We start from the raw sequence: 22,009 nt of genomic DNA on the forward strand, positions 1-22,009 counted from the left end.
ATTAATGTGATATAGGATGCAAATATGCGTAGAATGGGCCTATGCAAGCTAATGGCGTGATCATATTGGAACATCTGCTGAATGTCAGATTGTGACTTGTATTTGATAAACAGTTTGTAAACTGGCTGACTGAACAATGTAGGAAATGTGGAGCGAGTATCAGTATTGTTGTTACTGCTGGCATCTGAAAACAACTTTTCTAGTAACAGCCATCTGAACAGTCTCTGATTAGATGCCTATTTAAGTTGTCAAGCTTCAAAAACATCTTTCGCCTATTCTACAAACTGGTGTCAACCTATAAATGCTTCTTTAAGGGAGGGAACTTTTGGCAATTCCTTTAGATGGGTCAAATCACTACTCATTAAAAGAAACCCCAGGATGATCCAAATCGGTTCTTGCATTACACGCCAGTAACTAACCTACCTTTGTTAGCTGATCAGTCAACCATATTCATCGAACCGCAAAAGCTGTTGACGTATTACCAATACGGCTTTAGAAAAGGTTGCAATACCAAACTGAAACAGTTAAAATCCTGCCTGGCATTCACCGAATGTTGAATCCCCGTTTGATTTAGTACGGTGTATGTTGAATGTGTGAGGTGTGACTGTGAAATGGTTGAGTTGGTGAGAATTAAGGTATATGCGTGAATTTTGTTCACTTTCCCTTGTGTCCATCCCCATTGTTTGTATATAATTTTGTTGTAAATGTGTTTGAATTTCAAATGATTCACAAATAAGTATTTTTGAAATAAATAGCTATTAATTATCATTCTGATGCATTGTACGGTGGTCTATGCATTAGTAAGTAATAGCAACATTTTGAAAACTTACATTAAAGAGGAAAATAATAGAATTAATTAATGTAATAGAAATATTATATGTTTAGAGGAGTTCTGATAACGTATGTGCTTTATGTCACTACATCTGCTGCACCATTTGTGCCACTAGTGCCTGCAAGATAACTGCATTTGTGGCTGCCTGTTTAGTAGAAAATTATAGCAATATTTGGTGTTTAGAGGAGTTAGGGAAACCTTTGACCCAGGTGCCACTGCACCTGCTAAAACATTCAAATCATGACCTTATTGCCTGTAAGGTAACTGCACTTGTGACTGCCTGTTTAGTAGTTAATTGCTGCAATGTTTGGTGTTTAGAAGAGTTATGACAACTTTTGGCCCCTGTGCCACTGCACCTGCAGCACCATTAAAATCTAGACCCTACTATCTGTTAGATAACCACACTTATAACTGCCTGTTTAGTAGTAACATTTAGCAATATTCTGCGTTTAGTGTGGTCCCTAGAGCTTTAGGATCCAGTGCCACTGCACCTGCTGCACCATTCAAATCAAGCCCCTTTTAGCTGCAAGGTAACTGCAAATGTGACTGCCTGTGTAGTTGTAAAATATAGCAATATTAGGTTTTAAGTGGAGTTATGACAACTATTGGGCCCGATGCCACTGCACCTGCTGCACCATTCAACTCATGACACTGTTGTCTGAAAGTTAACTGCACTTGTGACTGTCAGTTTAGCAGTAAAATATAGCAATATTAGGTGTTTATTAGGGTGCCTAGAGCTTTTGGTCCTGATGTAACTGCAACTGCTGCGCCATTGAAATTGACCCTATTGCCTGCTAGATAAATGCACTTGTGGAATGTCTTGTTTAGTAGTAAAATTTAGCAATACTCTGTGTTCCATGGGGTCCCTAGAGCTTTTGGCCCCAGTGCCACTGCACCTGCTGCACTATTGAAATCATTATCCTAGTGCTTGCTAGATAGCTGCACTTATGACTGCCTGTTTAGTAGTAAAATATAGCTATATTAGGTGTTTAGAAGAGTTCTAACAAGTTTTTGGTCCAGTGCCACATCACCTGCTGCCCCATTCAAATAATGGCCTTGGTATTCAGGGAAATACCCAGCACTAGGAGTGTTTCTGCTACAGCTCCTACAGGGCAATTTAATCATAGGTGTAGACCTCAACGCCACACTAGGCGATACCTTGGACTGCACACCCCCAAGACACCAACACAGGACACACTCGGCCCGTACGGACTTTATAGAGACAATTGGTCTCGCAGATGTTTGGAGGCACTGTTTCCCCCGGAAGCGACAATACACGTACCACTCAGGCGCCCACAACAGCTTCTCACAAATAGACCGCAAACTAGCGCTGGCGGGTGAAGCATATCTTTTCCTAGAAATCTCTCACTTGCCAAGAGGTATCTCTGACCATTCCCCTCTCAGTACTCTGTAAACATGGCAGACCACAACCGATATAGGACATACCCGATATATCCAGGATATTTGGAAAAACCCAGAGATAAGGAAGGGATTATTGGATGCTACCACAAACTACTTTAACGAAAATGCAACTTCGTTCCCATCACCGCTTACACTGTGGGAAGCATACAAAACTGTGTTCCCTGGGCAAGCAATTTCACTAATTACACAACACAAAAGAGACAAAACCCAGTGAGTGGAAACAGATGAGCAAGAATTGGATGATCTAGAAAAGAACCAGGGGCAGGATCCTTTTGAAGCTGCTGTAAATAGACTGACCCTAAAAAACAAGAGTATAAAGACCACCTATGGCAGGAAACTAGGACACAGCTCTCGACAACACAGCACACAGTATATGAAATGGGCGACAAAGCAGGCAAACTGCTGGCCTGGCTCGATAAACGCGAGAAAGCAGATAGATAGGTGGCAGAACTCCAATTACCTACGGGAGACACCACACAGAACCCACAGGAAGTAGTAGATCTCTTAGCACACCACTACGAACAAGTCTATGCCTCCGCACACGCGCGCAGGAGGAGTTGGAAGACTTCCTCCGAGACACCGACCACCACTGCATCCACTTCACATTCAAGAAGGCAATCACGCACCACCACACTCAACAGCTACCTCACTGCTGCTGGGGGAAAATCACTGAAAACCAACTGACCTCCGCCCTCACCCTGGACCCTCCAACCGACCCTGACACCGCCGCCCGAAACCTCAGACAGTGGATCGAAGACTGCGCCAACACCCTAGCCCTGCTAAAGAAGCCCTCCATCAACCACTCCAGCAAGAAAGCCGCCTGGTTCACCGAAGAACTCCAGACCTCCAAACACACATGCCGGATGCTAGAGAAAAAATGGCTCCAAGACCACACGTCAGACAGCCACGCTGCCACAAGGACGCCATTCTCAGACACCACCAACAACTCATCTGAACAACCAAGAGATCCTCCTTCAAAGCCCGCCTGGACAACAACGCACACCATTGCAAAGAGCTCTTCAGCATCGTCAAGGAACTCTCCAACCCCAGCGCCAACACCAACGACATCCCGCCCTCGCAAGAACTGTGCGACTCACTGGCCACTTTCTTCAACCACAAGATCATAGACATCCACGACAGCTTCAACGCACCGCCAGCCCCGACCACGACTGACCCCAACCCAAACACCACCTGCACTAATCAGCTGACATCCTGGGCCCACGTCAACGACGACGAGACACGCAAGGTCATGAACTCCATCCACTCAGGATCTCCGTCTGACCCCTGCCCACACCACTTGTTCAACAAAGCAGATGCCACCATCGCACCCCAACTACGAAAGGTCATCAACATCTCCTTCCACTCAGCGACATTCCCGGAAAGCTGGAAGCACGCCGAAATCAACGCCCTCCTCAAGAAGCCCAAGGCGGACCCCAAGGACCTCAAGAACTTCCGCCCCATCTCCCTGCTCCCCTTCCTGGTGAAGGTCATTGAGAAAATGGCCAACGTACAGCTGACCCGCCACCTCGAGGACAACAACATCCTAGACCCGTCGCAATCCGGATTCAGGCGGAACCACAGCACCGAGACAGCCCTCATTGCCGCCACAGACGACATTTAACGCCAACTAGATAACTGCGAAACCTCAGCCCTCATCCTCCTGGACCTGTCAGCTGCCTTCGACACGGTCTGCCACCACACACTAAGAACACGCCTCTAAGAAGCCGGAATTCGGGAAAAAGCCCTGGACTGGACCACCTCCTTCCTCTCCGACAGAACCCAGAGTGTCCGCCTCCCACCCCACCGTTACAAAGCTACCAACCTCATCTGCGGCGCACCCCAGGGCTCATCCCTCAGCCCAACGCTGTTCAACATCTACATGGCCCCCCTCGCTCAAGTGGCCCGCCAACACGACCTGAACATAATCTCCTACGCCGACGACACCCAGCTCATCCTTTCCCTTACCAAGAACCCACAGACCGCCAAAACCAACCTCCACGAGGGTATGAAGGACGTCGCTGAGTGGATGAGGAGCAGCCGCCTGAAGCTGAACTCGGACAATATGGAAGTCCTCATCCTCGGCCCTACCCCGTCTGCCTGGGATGACTCCTGGTGGCCGACAACACTAGGAACAGACTGACGCCCACGGACCACGCACGCAACTTGGGAGTCATCCTCGACTCCTCCCTTTCCATGTCCAAGCAGGTCAGCGCCGTCTCCTCCTCCTGCTACAACACCCTCTGCATGCTTCGCAGGATCTACAAGTGGATCCCGATCGAAACCAGAAGAACGGTGACCCAAGCCCTCGTCAGCAGCCGGCTGGACTACGGCAACGCACTCTACGCAGGAATCTCGACCAAACACCTACAGCGACTACAACGCATCCAGAACGCCTCGGCCCGGCTGATCCTCAACCTCCCCCGACGCAGCCACATCACCCACCACCTCAGAGACCTTCACTGGCTCACCATCAACAAGAGGATCACCTTTAAGCTCCTCACCCACGCTCACAAAGCACGCCACAACTCCGGACCAGCCTACCTGAACAACAGACTCAACTTCTACACCCCCGCCGCCAGCACCGCTCCGCCAGCCTCGCCCTTGCCGACGTCCCACGAATCCAGCGTACTACCTCCGGAGGCAGATCCTTCTCCTTCCTCGCTGCCAAGACCCGGAACACCCTCCCCACCGACCTGCGGCAGACTCAGGACCTGCTCACCTTCAGGAAGCTCCTCAAGACCTGACTCTTCGAGCAGTAGCAGCAGCCACTCCCCCCCCGCCCCCCCCCCCCGCAGCGCCTTGAGACCCTCACGGGTAAGTAGTGCGCTTTACAAGTTCTGTGATTGATTGATTGATAGATTGAAGATGCTTACCTACAGATTACTTACGGAACATATGGATAAAAAGGCAATTTCTGTGACGTACCGGAAAATTATTAATAATGCACCCGACCCCATGCAAAAGCTCTGTTGTAAATGGGTCGTGGAGTTGGGAGAACTAGACGATTCAGACTGGCAGGACGCACTGGCTTCGTCTATTGAGGTGGCAATCCCGTCTAGACTTCGTCTGATACAACTTAAGATACTACATAGAGTTTACTACACACGACCAACACTTCACAAAATAGGAAAACTGATAATCAACTTTGCTTGAGGGGTTGTGGGGCAATCGGCACATTTTTCCATACTTTCTGGGACTGCCCTGCGATAGCAATGTACTGGAAATCAGTAATGGAAAAGATTACACGATTCAGTAGCAGTCCAGTCCTGTCTGAGCCCAGGCGCTGCCTCCTAAACATATGGGAGCCCACAGACCTTTACACCACAAGGCAAACATGGGCAACCTTAGGAATTATGTTGGCAAAAAAGAACATCGCTAGACATTGGGGAGCTATTGCCGCGCCCACACTCGCAGAGTGGTGTAAAGATCTGGATGCGGCTATGGTGGCGGAAAAGACTGTGTATGTACACAGAGGTTGTCCGAAAAAGTGTATAAGACTATTGAAAGGGTGAAACACACACAGGGGAGGGATATGCACTTTACCAATCATACCCCAAGACCCAGAAGTATTGTAATGAAGGTTTTAACAACGGTATAGTGTGATAAGCATGCACTATATTTTATATGTACCTACGACTGTGCAAAGACAACTGAAGATAAACACCTTTATCTGTAGCTCTACCAAACACACTAAATGTAATGAGGAGTACCTGAATGTATATATACTTTGTCTATGTGCCATTTTAATATTCAAAAATAAAAATATTTTCAAAAAAATAATAATGTCCTTGTTGACTTTTGGGCCCAGTACAACTGCATTTCTTCACTATTCAAATCATGACCCAAGTTCCTGAAAGATAACTGCACAACTGCATTAGTGACTTTCTGTTTAGTTGTAAAATATAGCAATAATCGATGTTAAGTGGGGTGCACAGAGCTTTTGGTGCCAGTGCAACAGCACTATTGAAATCATGGCCCTAGTGTCTGCTAGATAACGGCACTTATGAGCGCCTGTTTGGTAGTAAAATATAGCTGTATTTAGTGCTAGTGGAGTTGTGACAACTATTGGCTCTGGTGCCACAGCACCTGCTGCACAATCTAAATCGAGCCCTTTTAACTGCAATTGTGACTGCCTGTATAATGGTAAAATTGATTTGATTATGCCTACAAATGCAAAGAAAGGTACGGATGCATGAATAGGAAATGCCACAAACTGTTCTAAGGCTAAAGCTCTGCTTTACACAAAAAATTAATAAAAAAGCAAGCATTCCCGCATACTGTTAGAATCGGTCTGCCTTTTTCCTGGGAAGAGAACTTATCTTATAGTTTAACTGTCCCTGAGGTCTCAACAGTGAATGGGGCTTAACCAGTGTGAGCAGCTGTAGTAGACGATAAGTATCATAAATACTTTCAGCCAGAGACAGATAAGTATCTGTAAACAGTACATGCTGTACGGCCATAGTGTAAGAAAAAAAGTTGCACCAACTAAAGCAGACTGAGATGAGTACTTTGGACGACGCTGTGCCGCCGACCGCCGTCTTGCTGTGACCTGTGACCTTTGGCGGCAGCAGCGATTTTCATTAACCTGCATCAACTCTCCGCGGTGGGCTTGTGGATTTGCGGTGAGCGAGAGGGCGTGCAACAGGGGCAGGGAAAGCGGGTGAGAACTGTTGTCTCGCGGTCCCTGCTCCCGGTTCCTGGACCCACGCTTCGGAATTTGCCAACGTTATCTCACTGATCCTAGTCCTCTAACCCAGTACAGAGTGTGGAGCGCAGAGCTAGGAAGGAGCGAGGAGCGAGGTGTAGTGGGTGAGCGGAGCTGAGCCGCAGGAGAAACTGCTGAGGAAACTGCTGCCGGGGGGGGGGAAACTGCAGCCGGGACACCGGTTTAAACACGCACCCGCACACCGCTTGAGCACCTACCCGCTCCCTGCCCTCCTGTTTCATGGACTTGTGAGACTCGTGACGCTGCTCATACTGCCTGTATCAGTGCCGGTACATCCCCTCAACCAGCGCTTGCACGCCTGCTTGCTGAGAAGAAGGGGGAGGAGAAGGAGGACCATTGGTTCTGCATACCCTGGTGAGCACTTGATCATTTTTTACTATCTGCCCCTCGTTATCCCACCTGCACCCCCGGACCTGCACCTGTACCTGTACCCCTTGACTTTACCGGGTTGCGGGTCTGTGATTTTTCTCTTTGTGCCAGGGAGAACGAACAATCTTTGCTCCCGGACTCGGTTCTCAGCCGTTGGTAGCGAGGCATGGGAGTTGCGTGACTATGACCGCGCCAGGAACAGGAGCAGGAAGGGGGTGGGGGGTTGCGCCGTAGGGCCACAGGGCGGAAGAGTGTGAGCGCGGCTGCCGATAGAGGCAGCTGCTAAGTAAGAGCCCGGGGAGAGACAGTAAGACAGCTCAGCTAGGTCCAGCTGATCTGCGGCCCTCCCCGTGAGCACTGCTTGCCTCTACTGTACCCTCTCAGTGCCCTCTCGGTTCACACCCTCCTAAATCAAATCAAACCAAATCAAATTTAACATCAGCTACTTGCTAGCAACCGGCAGCAACTACCCTCCAGTAGGCACCAATCCGCCACCAGTCTGCCATAGTCCGAAATCAGAGCAACAACTGGGCATCAACTGGGGAAAAACTGGGAAGCCGAAGCAGGAACCCTGCAGCTGTTCCCATTTGTCCTGCTTTGACCTGCTGTCCAACTCTTAACAAATCGCCAGCGACGTGACTAAGCAAGGACTCAACCAGCCAAAAAGAAGGGGAGAGGGAAGAGAGAAAGCAAGAAAAAGCAGAACAATGAGATCTGGAAGAATTAGACAGATACCAAAACCAAAATCCAATTCTAAACTTAAAACCAAATCACGGAAAAGGAAACTGGGGAAATTGGATCCAGCATCCCCATTACATCCAACTAATTTGCAGGTAGACAGCCAATCCGCCTGCATCAAAATAAAAGAGGACACAACTCTCGCACTGTTGGAAATGCCAACATTAACAGTAAACCAAAATTCAATACAATTCAAATTCAAACAACAAATAAAAACGCTCAAACCAAGTTCTCTGTCTAGTTACAGCCCTTCAGCAACCACAGAGATCTACACAAACCTCATTACCTTCTGCATCAAAGCCAGCACCAACGGTCTCAGATAACCTGGTAATCATTGATGGAATGCCAGCAAAGAAAAGGATATGTTCCCACCAACCAAAGATTTACACTAAGTTCTTGTTCCTAAAAGATCCTGGGACAGCTATATATTCCAAGATAGGAAACATTAGTGGACTCCACATAACGCTCCTGCAAAGCGAATTCGACTGTAGCCGGACCACTAGTGATCAAATAGTCGACTCCCGACTAGCTGAAGTCCCCTACTCACCCAGAGTTGAGACTGCCGCTGTCGCACCGACATCAGCACCATCTGCCCCTAGAAGAGCGGCAGCGGACACTCATATAGCAGACCTAGACCCCACTGATTACAATACTTCGGAAATGGCGTCTACTAGAAAAATTTCCATCAACGATTGGTGTTCACCAAAGAAAGCTGAGCCTCTAGAGACAGAAACTGCTGCTCATCCAACGAATCGGGGCGAGCCTCACCCTGGGAAGCACAGCTCGCCCCCCATACGAAATCAAGACATGTCAGTGAAAGTCAAGGCACTGATCCACAATGTGGAGCAAAGAGAAGACCTATCTTCTTCTCAATTATTTAGCAGTTCATTCAATGCAACGAAGGAAACTAGAGACCCACGACCAAAACCATTTACAGTTATTGAAGAGCAAGGTAATGGCACTCAATCACTTCCATTCTTAAACACATCCTTGTCCCAAACTAAGTCACTTCAACTAAACTTGTGCAACACTCCTGAACAAATAGTCTCAAACAACAAACTAGCAATGCCAAATCCATCTCAACGCCGTACCTTACTACCATACAACGATTCTCAATCAATCAACAACTCCATAAATAATGACATATCTTCCATAGCAACACAGGAGTGGGAGGAACTAGTTGCTACTTATAACCTCAAACCATCGGAAGGGAAACCATCCATTGACGCACCTCCAACACTAGAGCGGAATAGTAACCCAGGAAAGCTAGCCCCGAGTCTATATGGCTAACAATCTTGAACACTTTGCAACACTCGGCAACAGCCTTTGAATTTCAGTCCTATAAAATGGACCTGCAGCTTTCTGTTCTGCAGACAATGGCCGATTCCATTTCAGGAATCGACTGAAAAATATCGGAACTAAACGGACTGATAAGGAGGGGTCAAGACACCGTTTCTGCTGCTCAACTAGCTCCATCACAAATACTACCCTGTGACCCAATCTTAGATAAATTATCATTTTTACCATCAATGTTAGGAGACTTGATATCCAACCTAAAATTGACAGTTCAACAAACCAGGATCGTGCAAATCTCGGGTCCACCTCTTGAGCCCCCAGTGGTGCCAAAAGGCCCAACGACTGAGCAGTACGCCGAGCAGAGCTCAGCAATTGCTCTGCCCTCAGTCCAAATACCATCATCTAGACTTACGGAAACAGAGCTAATGACCACTCCTGCGACTATATTTGAACCATCGCCAGCAGAGAAACAGGCCTCTAGTAGGATCCGTAGAAAGAAAAAAAGGAAAGAAAGAAATAGACTACTAACGGACGCAAGATTAAACCCAATTGAAATACAATTGAATTCTTCTCCTTTATCAGCCACCGACGGCAGGACACCAAATTATAACGATCAATCGCCCCCCACCTGCAAGGTCGCTGAAAATGCTTTATCAGAGTCCCCACCACATCGCGTAAAATTGACAGCTAGCGTCACTAAGAAACCTGTACCATAAAAAAAACAAAAACTCAAACAGAAACTTTTACAATTCAAACCAACTCTAATAGTACATAACGCTTATAATGCTGAACTAACTCCATCCGAAAGTGTTCCAACAATAGGAAGAGATGAAAACGCCATGGCTATCAATGCAGAGTCAACTCCGCAATCTGTACGCAAGTTGAATACCAAAACCTGTGAACCAAGGATAGACCGTGACCAAAACGAACACCCTAATTACTTGGATATGGTGCGCCCAAGTCACTCAACTCAACAGGGCTACGAGAGACCTCAAACCAACTCACCAATGCCAGAGCATGTGAATAGCCCAACATCAATTTTTTTCATCCCTGAATATACATCTCGAGGTAGGGATGATATACTAAATAGGAGCAATATACTAAGACTCCTATGCACAGTGACCAACCTAGCAACCATTGGCTCCAAAGACCTTATGCAAATAGTGTTTCAGCCAAGCCCCCGAGTGATGCGGCGGTGCCCCCGAGTGATGCGGCGGTGGCCCGAGTGATGTGGTGGTGCCCCGAGTGATGTGGCGGTGTCCCCGAGTGATGTGGCGGTGTCCCCGAGTGATGTGGCGGTGTCCCCGAGTGATGTGGGGGTGTCACCGAGTGATGTGCGGGATCCCCGAGTGATGTGGTGGTGCACCTGAGTGATGTGGCGGTGCACCTGAGTGATGTGGCGGTGCACCTGAGTGATGCGGCGGTGTCCCTGAGTGATGCGGTGGTGCCCCCAAGTGATGTGGTGGTGCCCCCAAGTGATGTGGTGGTGCCCCCAAGTGATGTGGTGGTGCCCCCAAGTGATGTGGCGGTGCACCTGAGTGATGTGGTGGTGTCCCTGAGTGATGTGGTGGTGTCCCCGAGTGATGTGGTGATGTCCCCGAGTGATGTGGTGGTGTCCCCGAGTGATGTGGTGGTGCCCCTGAGTGATGTGATGGTGCCCCTGAGTGATGTGGTAATGCCCCTGAGTGATGTGGTGGTGCCCCCGCCCCTGAGTGATGTGGTGGTGCCCCAGAGTGATGTGGTGGTGCCCCACAGTGATGTGGTGGTGCCCCAGAGTGATGTGGTGGTGCCCCAGAGTGATGTGGTGGTGCCCCAGAGTGATGTGGTGGTGTCGCCGAGTGATGTGGTGGTGTCCCGAGTGATGTGGAGGTGCCCCTGAGTGATGTGGTGGTGCCCCTGAGTGATGTGGTGGTGCCCCTGAGTGATGTGGTGGTGCCCCTGAGTGATGTGGTGGTGCCCCTGAGTGATGTGGTGGTGCCCCCGACTGATGTGGTGGTGCCCCCGACTGATGTGGCGGTGCCCCCGACTGATGTGGCGGTGTCCCCGAGTGATGTGGCGGTGTCCCCGAGTGATGTGGCGGTGTCCCCGAGTGATGTGGCGGTGTCCCCGGGTGATGTGGCGGTGTCCCCGGGTGATGTGGCGGTGTCCCCGGGTGATGTGGCGGTGTCCCCGGGTGATGTGGCGGTGTCCCCGGGTGATGTGGCGGTGTCCCCGAGTGATGTGGGGGTGTCACCGAGTGATGTGCGGGATCCCCGAGTGATGTGGCGGTGCACCTGAGTGATGTGGCGGTGCACCTGAGTGATGCGGTGGTGTCCCTGAGTGATGCGGTGGTGCCCCCAAGTGATGTGGTGGTGCCCCCAAGTGATGTGGTGGTGCCCCCAAGTGATGTGGCGGTGCACCCGAGTGATGTGGCGGTGCACCCGAGTGATGTGGTGGTGTCCCTGAGTGATGTGGTGGTGTCCCCGAGTGATGTGGTGATGTCCCCGAGTGATGTGGTGATGTCCCCGAGTGATGTGGTGGTGTCCCCGAGTGATGTGGTGATGTCCCCGAGTGATGTGGCGGTGTCCCCGAGTGATGTGGCGGTGTCCCCGAGTGATGTGGTGGTGCCCCGAGTGATGTGGTGGTGCCCCGAGTGATGTGGTGGTGCCCCGAGTGATGTGTTGGTGTCCCCGAGTGATGTGTTGGTGTCCCCGGGTGATGTGTTGGTGTCCCCGGGTGATGTGGTGGTGTCCCCGGGTGATGTGGTGGTGTCCCCGGGTGATGTGGTGGTGTCCCCAAGTGATGTGGTTTCCTCGTGGGCAGTCTAGTTTGTCGGCTTTGGGTGTGGTGACGTTCTAATAATTGGTAAGAGGCAGCAGTGTTTTATTTGATAATTTGGCTATGATGCAGTTATCGTAGTCAGTTGATAGCAACGTAGAAGGGGATAAATAGGGTCTCTGTGCCTTTAACTACCTGGGTACATTGCGGGACGGCTTTCCACAGCTGTGGTGCTTTAAAGTATGACGAAAGAACGACGTTTTAAAAAGTAAAATCAATTTAACTGATTTAAGCACTTTTTTAAGAGCGGCAAAGAACGAAATAGAATGAACAACAGAGGTTGGCAGGAATGACAGGCAAAAGGAGAGTAACGGGGCTGGAAAAGACAGAGCCGGTATTAATGGGAAAACCAGAAATGGGGGAACTCGGTCAGCAGCATCGATCACCCTAGAGCTCTACTCGCCTTCTGAACCCTTCTTGCCCTACCTTCGCACCCATGCAGGACGACATGTGCCAACACGGCTAACCCAAAGCCGACACTGCCCGGCTCGTGACTAACTCCTCAGGTGATCCACACCAACTAGGCTCAGTGCGCTCCAACCAGGCAAGCTGCACCCGCCCACTGGCGTACAGAGGCCCAGACAGAATCAAGTGTGGATTCCATAGCCAATCGGCACTTTGGAATTCTCTGCGATGTACTAGGATTGGCTAAAGTCATTCCAGTGCTCCAATCCGAGGTAACCTTATGCTGTGGTATTACCGCCCACTACCAGACGTAGTGCTACAGTTGCAGGCACATGACATTGGTTTGAATATCATCAACGTACGGCAGGCAGGACACCGAATGCCCGGGCTGTCCTCGTAAGTAGGGTGCAGCTACTCGCATTAATGTAGCTCTCACGGAAAGCTGTCAAAACAAACCGGCCCAATGCAAAGTGTCATGTGTCGCTGTGATATATTTAGAATGGCTATGCTGTAAGGCAGTGTAAAGAAAGCACAGCGTAGAGTTGGCGTGCAGGTTGTGGGCAGGCGGTATTGGGCAGAGGCGGGTGCCGTGCTGGGATCATTTTAAGTGGGGATGGGGGAAGTGTCTTTTCTTGTGGGTAGTGGTGTTTAAGATAGCGTGTGTATTAATGTCCCAATACGTGCTGCACAATGTAGCCATTCCCTCTGGGCTGGATTGAGGTACAGTGTTTTTATTACCTGAAGAAAAGTGCCTTTGACGTGAAGTACAGGCAGTCTGTCGTCTTTGGTATTTTGTATTTGGTGTATAGAGTTGGCACAGACAAATGGTGGTGTGTTATGTGGCTGGTGATGGCATGCACGCGCATAGCTCACATGAACTGTACGCGATCCGCAGCCGTTTTGGTAGACTGCGCATTGGCTCAGGCGAGACCTTAAAAAGGGGTGCGGACAACATTAAAGTGCTCTCGCATGAGCGAGACTGAGCTCTTGGCATTAAAAATAGCAATGCCTTTTATATAGGTGCTGTTTTTAAAAACACATAAATAAAAGGCATTGTCATTTACAATGCCAATAGCTTAAACGCTCGCAAATCCGAGACCTATCACATTGCAAATGCTTGTTCTTAATGAGGTTTTTGTGCTTTTTTCCCTGATGGCAGTTCTGTGCATAGATATAAAAAAACTCTTCTGCACCAGGCATTTGTTGTCTAAAATAATAGCTAGGGGACCAAGTAAATCAGATACAATACAGGGTATCAATAAATCTATCTCGAACGAAGGGAAGTTAGGTCCTAATTACGAGTGGCCAGGATGAGGTTGATTTCATTTTTACATCGGGTGAAAACAGATACCTGGAGTTCGGAACTTTCTAGGTGCCATAATTATCTTGAACTCTGAGATTTTTTACTGAAAACTGGGAAAAGGCACGAAGAATTCATGCTTTTCGCACCTGAATCCCGATTCCTCGGAATTTAATGGGATTCTCCACTCTTGGTAAAGTTTCTGAAATGTACGTAGGGAAAGTGCGGGGGATGCAATAACACGTATACTTCTGTCCCCCGTGCAAACTGGTGTTTGCGCAGGAGCCGTGGCTGTATGGACTGCTTTCAATAATGTAATAAAATAGACCAGCTTGTGGCTGGTCGAATTGAGTTACCAACTCCTTAAATCATCAGCAGCACTTACATGTCTTAGCATCGCTTTTGGCTGGGCTTGTAGCAACATGTGAGCACGCACCTTCCCTCTGACGCCAGCAGTCTGTCATTTTTGCGTGGTGCACTTTATCATCTCAGGAGAAGCACAAAGGAAAAAACTGCAAAAAAGGGTCTATGACGCCCCCAGATAACTTAGTGTTGTCAGTTAAAGGAAAGTCCTGTATGTTACTGAGCCTCTGGGCGGGTACTTCCCCACCTGGGTGTGGGTTTTTCATTAATGTGCCGGCTGGCACCGCCGCCTGTCTGATCACATTCCAGGCTGCTTATATCTTTCGGGCCCTAGGGACATGGCACGCATGAGAACACAAACCCTCCCGGCTGCACCCCGTAGTCGCTTAGAGGAGCGGCTGATAACAAAGTTGGCTCTGCTCTAAGCGCAGGTACAGGATGAAGCATGAACACACTTATTCTCCCTTTTCCGCGTAGCTATGAAAATGCTGCACGTAAGCAGTCCCTCGCAAGCAAGGTAAAGGAAACGTCCCTGCTTCTTATAAGACGTGGCTGGGTGCATTTGACAATAGCAACTAAAACCACATGCGTTATATCACACTCGCCCACAGTACAGTAGCTTCAAAGCGCTGCACTATCCAGAGCTATAACAAACTGAAAGGCACGAGTTTATTTTATGGATCTTAGGGTGAAAGACTGAGTCATGTCCTCATGGTTGCAAACCAATGGTCTATAGGCCACAGCTATAGCCATCTGCAGCAGGCGCACAAGCAACTGAGCTATTTAAATGCGATATAGCTACTTCTTATGAGCACCACGCGTACCATCGTGAAAAGTACTTTATTCAAATACAATCAGTGCTATGAAAGCTGCAGTTAGCACACACATGCTCACATGCTAACACGTCAGAATACTCAAGGAAGAAATGATGCCTCATGAGGGATATCAGGGAGGCAAAATTAAGACTAAGCAACATTTTACCTAATAATAACAAGCATTTGCAATGCAATAGGTCTCGCTTTACTGATAGTTTGAGGTATAGGCGTTGCAAATAATAGTGCAACCCAAATAGCTCATACTTTCATTAATGCGAGAACGAGTGCATTGCAAATGCTTGCGCGTAGTGAGCCAGGAACCAGCATTGTATGTCTCAGTGCAGTACCGCATGCTGCTCCTAGTGGTCCCTAGTGAGCAAGGCACCAGCACTGCATGTCTAGGTGCAGTTTCACAAGCTGCTCCTAGAGGTCCCTACCTAGTGAGCAAGGCACCAGCACTGCATCTCTCGGTGCAGTACCAACTGCATGTCTACAAAGTTGAAGTTATTAGCATTGTAAATGGCAATGTTTTTTACCTAGCCATGTTGCAGGGTTCCGTACCATATGTGGCCAAAAGGGGACCTCTTTTGGTCCTCTTTTGGTCACATGTGGTACTGCACTCTGCAGAAGATATGATAAATCTACCCTTGCCATTAATGCATTGCATGCAAGACAGCACGACGAGTACATTCAAATCGCTATGTCCATATTTGCAATTACTAGCTTTGAAATGTGACAAAATAATTATTACATTAATTTCATATTAGGTTGTACTCTGTGTCGAGCTGATGAAGAGAAATGTATAGATGGTCTCATATGAATGTGAGATGTTCTAGTGAGTGAAGTAAACACAGCCAGCCTAGCTTAGGACCAAGTGTGTGCCCTGCCTGAAGCCTTTTAAGAAAATAGTGAATTAAGGCTGTTATAAAAACCTAGGAAGTAATAACACATGTAAAAGGGGGTATCCTTATGGGATATTAAAAGAAGAGACAAGGCGGTACTAAGGAGGGACTACTAAGGAAAAGCCACCATTTACAAAGGACAGGGACAGGAGCCAAATAAAAAGATGAGTGGAAAGTGGGCAGAGCTTTCTACCAATATCCTCAATACGGCATGTCTCGAAGAGACAGCGCAAGTGCTGCCTAGGTGAGACCTAAAAAGGAATGGTGTCTGCTCTTGAATTAGAGCTGGAATGCAGGTTAAAATGAATACTGGTTAGTACATATGGAATGTTAAAGACACATGCACACAAACAGACCCATGAGGCGATGGTGTGCACTGGTACAGCAGCAGGTGGGAAGGACTGGGGTACCTAGAAACAGCTGTGGTACGCTGCAGCTGTGCAGACAGGGACTTATGGTGGCTGCAGCTGGTACTTGTTTACCATTTCCTCAGCTTTTTTCAGCTGGTCCTGGAGGTGGTCGTAGACCATTGCCCCATAGATGACAACCATTGCCACAGTGAGAAGCAGCAGGACCTGGATGATCCTGCGTTGCCTGTGGGAGCATAACCCGCTCCCCATCGAGTCTCTCATAGCGCTGGCTACAAGGCGGGAGGCAACATGGAGGGAGGGGGGAACATGCCAGCAGCTGCTGCTGGCAACAGAAAGTAGTGGGGCAGAGTGGAGGGAAATAATTATTTAAAAAAAACACTTACTTGCCCCTACCACTCTCCGTCCCGCTTCTGGCCCCGTCGGTGCTACTCTGCTCCTGGCGGCCACACAGAAGAGGCTCCTAGACTCCGCACCCAATTCAGACGCTGCTCTCATTCTATTACCCATCATCAGAGCAGCGCACGATTGGCATGAGCGTGCTTTTTTAACTCTCGCTCAGGCACAGGGAGTCTGTGACTTTTCTCTTCCTGGCTGTACAACACAGCTGGGTTGGAGAGATCTAAGTGCGCATGTCTGTTTGGTCATCCTAACATGGCTGGCCAAATCGACATGCGCACTTACAGTGCCCACCATTCCTCCTCCCTTCTGTCCTTAGAGGATGGCCCAGCCCTGCACCACCCTATACATTGGCTCACTCAGTCAGGGAATGAAAAAAATGATAATAAAATTGTTTTTTCAATTTCTTTTTCTTTTACTGGTGATGAGCAGCGGGGCAACGCTCCTCCGCCATTATGGAGGTGCCGCCGCTGGAACATGCAGCACGGGGAGAGGGGATGTAACATGGAGGGCGGGCCAGGCTTGCCATGTACAATGGAGTGTGTTGGCAAATAAAAAAAAATAAGTGCTTGACATGACAGTGTCCATCTCATAAAAATGTATTATGGCTGGTGGGTTGGCAAGCAATGGCAGGGACAACGAAAGAAGGCAGAGTGGGTGGGGCAGGGTTGGATTGAAGCCACAATTTGGCCTGGGCAGCCAAAAAAATAAATGGACCCACGTTTGCACTTCGCAATATTTCGCAAAAAATTGTTTGCTAAGGATCATGGAGCTAATGTTGATAAATGTGCCGCAATTAAAGTATTTTAAAGCTTATTGGGACAGTGACTTTTGCCATGTCTGGAAACAAAAATATTCTACTGCAACACACTGACAGGGCATAGGTTCCTGGTGCTCCTCTTGATCCTTTGGCTGCTAGGCCCCCCGTGCTAAGCCTTTTTTTTGGTTTTTGAGGTAGTTCGCTCTTAGGCCCCCTAACTTTTTTCCACATAAGGTACACTTGCCAAATTTGCGTCCTTTTCTTCCAGCATCATGGGGATTTTAAAAGTACCCAGGGTTTGTGGATTCCCTAGAGGGGAAGCCTAAATTAGCCAAAATACAGCTAAATTCAGGTTTTTTTGGGGGGGGAGAATGAGGAAAAAGTGCTGCAGAAGAAAGCGTCTGTTTTTTTCCCCTTCAAATGGTATCAACAAAGGGTTTGTGGTGCTGAAATGATCATCTTACCAGCTTTCAGGGACAAGCAGACTTTTGTCAGTAAACCAACATTTTTTACACAGTTTTTGCTACTTTTTGTGCTAACAACCTCCTTCCAGTTAGTGGTAGAAATAGACCTGAAAGGAATGCATGATCCCAGAAAGTTCTACATTTCTGAAAAGGAGACAAAGTTCTGAATTCAGCAAGGGGTCATTTGTGTCGATCACTCAAGTTTTTTTTTATAGAAACTAACAGTGGAAAATAAGGAAAATCGAAAATTAGTTGAAAAAAAAGCCATTTGTGCCAACATTTTCACCTGTAAATTCTTCTAAGTATGGCACATTTTTTTAAAGCAATGTACAGTTACATCCGCAGGACCCTTCTAGTTGTGGGGATATATAAGACTTGTAGGTTCACCAAGAACCCAAGGTACCCAAAGCCAATAACTGAGCAGCGTCTTGCAATGGTTTTTCATTGTGTACCGGGTATATAGCAATTCATTTGGTAAAATATAAAGAGTGAATAATAGGCATCAAAGACACCTATGTATTTCCGAAATGGGAACAAAGTATAACATTTAGAAACAGTAGCTATTTGCACATTTCCGAAATTGTGGGTACCCATACTAGTATTTAAATTATAGGACATTTTTCAAAGTGACTTCTTTTTTTACACATTGTCTTACATTTGAAATGCAAAAATGCATAGAAAGTCAATAGGTGATAACAGTTGCTCTACAATTCTGTGTTCTCTTATGTCTCCCGATAAAAATGGTACCTCACTTGTGTGGGTAGGTCTAGTACCCACAACAGGAAATGGCCCAAAACGCAATGTGAACACTCCATATTTTTCAAGTGAAAACTGACCATTTTTTTGCAAAGTGAGCTGTAGATTTTGAACTCTAGCTGTGCTGGCACATAGGAAATCCTAGCAAACCTATACATTTTTAAAAACTAGACAACCAGGGAAATCCATGAGGTGGTGACTTGTGTGGCTCGCACCAATTTCTGTTACCCAGAATCCCTGCTGAAAGCCTGAAACCGGTCCTAGGATGCTTGTTTCCAGTCCAGGGAGGACCTGGCTTGGCAGTTCGGGCTGGATTGTTCCCATGGGGCACAAGGTCAAGACTGATTTGCATATGGCTGGGTTCAAACTGGAATGGCATGGTGAGCAAAAAAACGATGGATTTAGGCCCAGATCTCTGTACTGCGGTGAATGTATGACATTGTTCTGCATTCTGTCCATCAACTGTTGTTTTTGCATTTGTCACTCAGAATCCCTTGCAAACCTCAAACTTTGTAAAAAAAAATTATAATAATAAAAAAAAAAAATTTTCCTCACATTTCTGTGATGGAAAGTTCTGTAATTTGTGTGGATCCACAAAATTCCACCCACCCCGCATTCCCTAATGCATCCCGATAAAAACGGTACCTCACTTACGTAGGTAGGCTTAGTGCCCACGACAGGAAAGGACCCAAAACGCAACATGGACACATCACATTTTTACAGTGAAAACTGACCCTTTGTTTGCACAGTGCCTCGCTGTAGAGTTCGAACCTTAGCTCTGCCGGCACCTAGGGAAACAAAAGTTCTCCAGTATTGAATCCTTCATAGATTTACATTCTTGAATCTTCCCTGTCGTCCTAGTGGGCGTCTCATGGTACTTAAATAAGCAGTACTATTAGAAGTACATTAGAAAGCATTGAGAAAGATTGTAAATTTGTAAACCTATCCACATCATTAGAATAGACCCAACCATGAATCAATCCGAGGTAAGCCTCAGACCTCATCTCCGCTGAAGTGCCACCATACCTCAGATTTTTAACTGCACATTGTGTGTGAGGAAGTCCCCCTGATCTCTGCTCAGTTCTTTCATTTGGTGAACTTTTGACCCTGCTCTGTTCCACTGTGAAACAATTAGACTCATTTTTGCTTAAGGTATTGTGTTTTATTCTCATCTATAATACCTTTTCAAGTTGTCGGAGGGATCGAAGAAGAGACTTTTTAGACCTTCCAGGACTTGTGGAAAGGCAAGGCTATTTTCAGAATATCCTCACAAAGACTGTCTTTACTCCTGATATCCCAAGCATACTGCCAGGGATTGTAAAAATTGCAGAACATTCACTGCCAAAACTCTAAAGGACCGAGAAGCCATATTATTGTTATAGCTCCAAAAGAAGACAACCAAATCTGAATGATGAGGAAGAAGGTCCTAGTTGCTCCACACCTGAGCGAAAGCGTAAAAATGAGTGCTCTCCCAAAAGGAGGATTCTAAAAATATGAAGGCCGAAAAACCATCTTTATCAGAGAAGGTAGCACAGAAACAGCCATCTAAAAGTTATGCCCTGAAGAAGCCTTCCACTTATTCTGCATCTGTACCTGTAACTCCTCAGAAGCTGACTTCGTCGACGAAAAAGACTCAGATGGACCTGTAGTCGAGAGCGACATCCAGAACACTGTCGACAGTTGCTTCTACGTTTGTGCCAACGATGACTGCTTGGCGACGACAGTGACGACAGCCACTTCGATGAGATCAGTGACCTTTCGACTGTCACTCCGTAGACAGAGCACAAAATAAACATTCGAATGCATGAAGTTGCCCAAAAATCTCCAGGTCTGACATCTCGAAGTAAAGTATCGCCTCTACCTCCAGCTCATCTTTTGGATACAGACAGGTCAGGAGACAAGAGCCTGTTTGGACCAGCCTACAGCCCATCACAGTTGAAAGTAAAACGTCAGGACACTGATAATGAGGAAGAGGATCCTATCCATGATACCTCGGAATACATGGAAGAAGGCTTTTCTTTCACGGCTCATCATTGTCCGCAATGTTCTGATTCTTTTCTGGACCACTACCTGTTAGAAATGGGATCTCTGGCTGGCCAAGGCTAGTGCCAAAGTCAGTCACAGACCACCACTCTATGTCAGGGCAAGGGAGTTACACGCCAAGATAACCCCTGCAGTAATGCTAAACTCAGAGGCTATGTAAGTTAAGCGTTTGCGCGCGCACACAGCAACAACACCCAAGGCCCACCACAAAGGAAACTCCGCACAAGGTTAAATGTAAAAATAGCCTTTGTATTGTAGCAAACACATTAGATAAAAACACACACTTTACAATGTGCCAACAGGCACGGGCAGAATTTACAGGGGATATATGTACAGGACAGGGCCACATGGACCACTGTGTAGGATAGGCGCTTTTAGCACTAGAATACTTGATGCATAAACATACATTCAGCGGTGTAGGGAAAAGCATATGACGCATAAGAACACATTCAGAGGTGCAGCACAGAACACTTGCGCAGAAATTACATAAGCCACAACCTGTGACTGTCCCCAGGCCAACTGACCTCTCTGGGGCTAGGACGCCCTGTGTCCCAATGTCAGGGGGCCTAAACGGAGCAGCTGCCCACTAAGTGCTGGGCAGCTGTAGCAGGGAGCCTGGCAGGCTCTGTAGGTAAAATCCCCCAGATGGGGCCTCGTGGGCTCAAAAACAATGCGGGTGGGGAGCCTCGGGGCTCTAAAGAATTGTGCCCAGTGTGGGGCCGCTCTATCGCCCAAAATGCCCCCAAGGAGCCTGGTGGGCTCTAGATCTGAATGCCTCTGAAATGTAGGAGTCCGTCCCGGGGGGGCTCAAAATTACTATGATGCCCTGGAGCCTCTCAGGGCTCGTAAACAAATATGCCCTGGTCGGAGCCTCTCATGCTCTGGAGAAATGCACAATGACTCGTGGAGCGGCCCGCTGTCAACCGGGGCCGCTCTATGAGGAAGGAAACTGCCCAGGAGCCTCTCGGGGCTCAATCAGGAATGGAGGGGAGGGGCGGGCACCGGCAATGTGCCCCGACGCCCTCCTCTTCAACAATGGTCACTGGGCCCCACTCACCAGCTTGCAGTCTTGCTCTGCGAGGCTCTCCTCCGCCGGCGCTGCCCCTGGGGCGGGGACGTCCTGGGAGGCGGGCTGGGCTCCCGTCCTCCCTAGGTGTTGGCAGAAGTCCGGGGCTCTCCCTTCACTCGGGAGCCCCGGGCAGGACACGGCAGGCTGCTTCCAGCTTCCTGTTTG

At 48.0% G+C, this 22,009-nt stretch overlaps 1 protein-coding gene across 4 annotated transcripts in view; it reads left to right on the top strand.

Moving 5' to 3' along the window:
- The window catches only part of RIC8B (RIC8 guanine nucleotide exchange factor B), a 477,183-nt gene that overhangs the window by 311,355 nt on the left and 143,819 nt on the right, over positions 1-22,009 (top strand). The gene's annotated exons all lie outside the window — the stretch shown is intronic.

This window comes from Lissotriton vulgaris, chromosome 1_1 (genome assembly GCF_964263255.1).
Source record: "Lissotriton vulgaris chromosome 1_1, aLisVul1.2, whole genome shotgun sequence".
Taxonomy (NCBI): Eukaryota; Metazoa; Chordata; class Amphibia; order Caudata; family Salamandridae; genus Lissotriton; species Lissotriton vulgaris.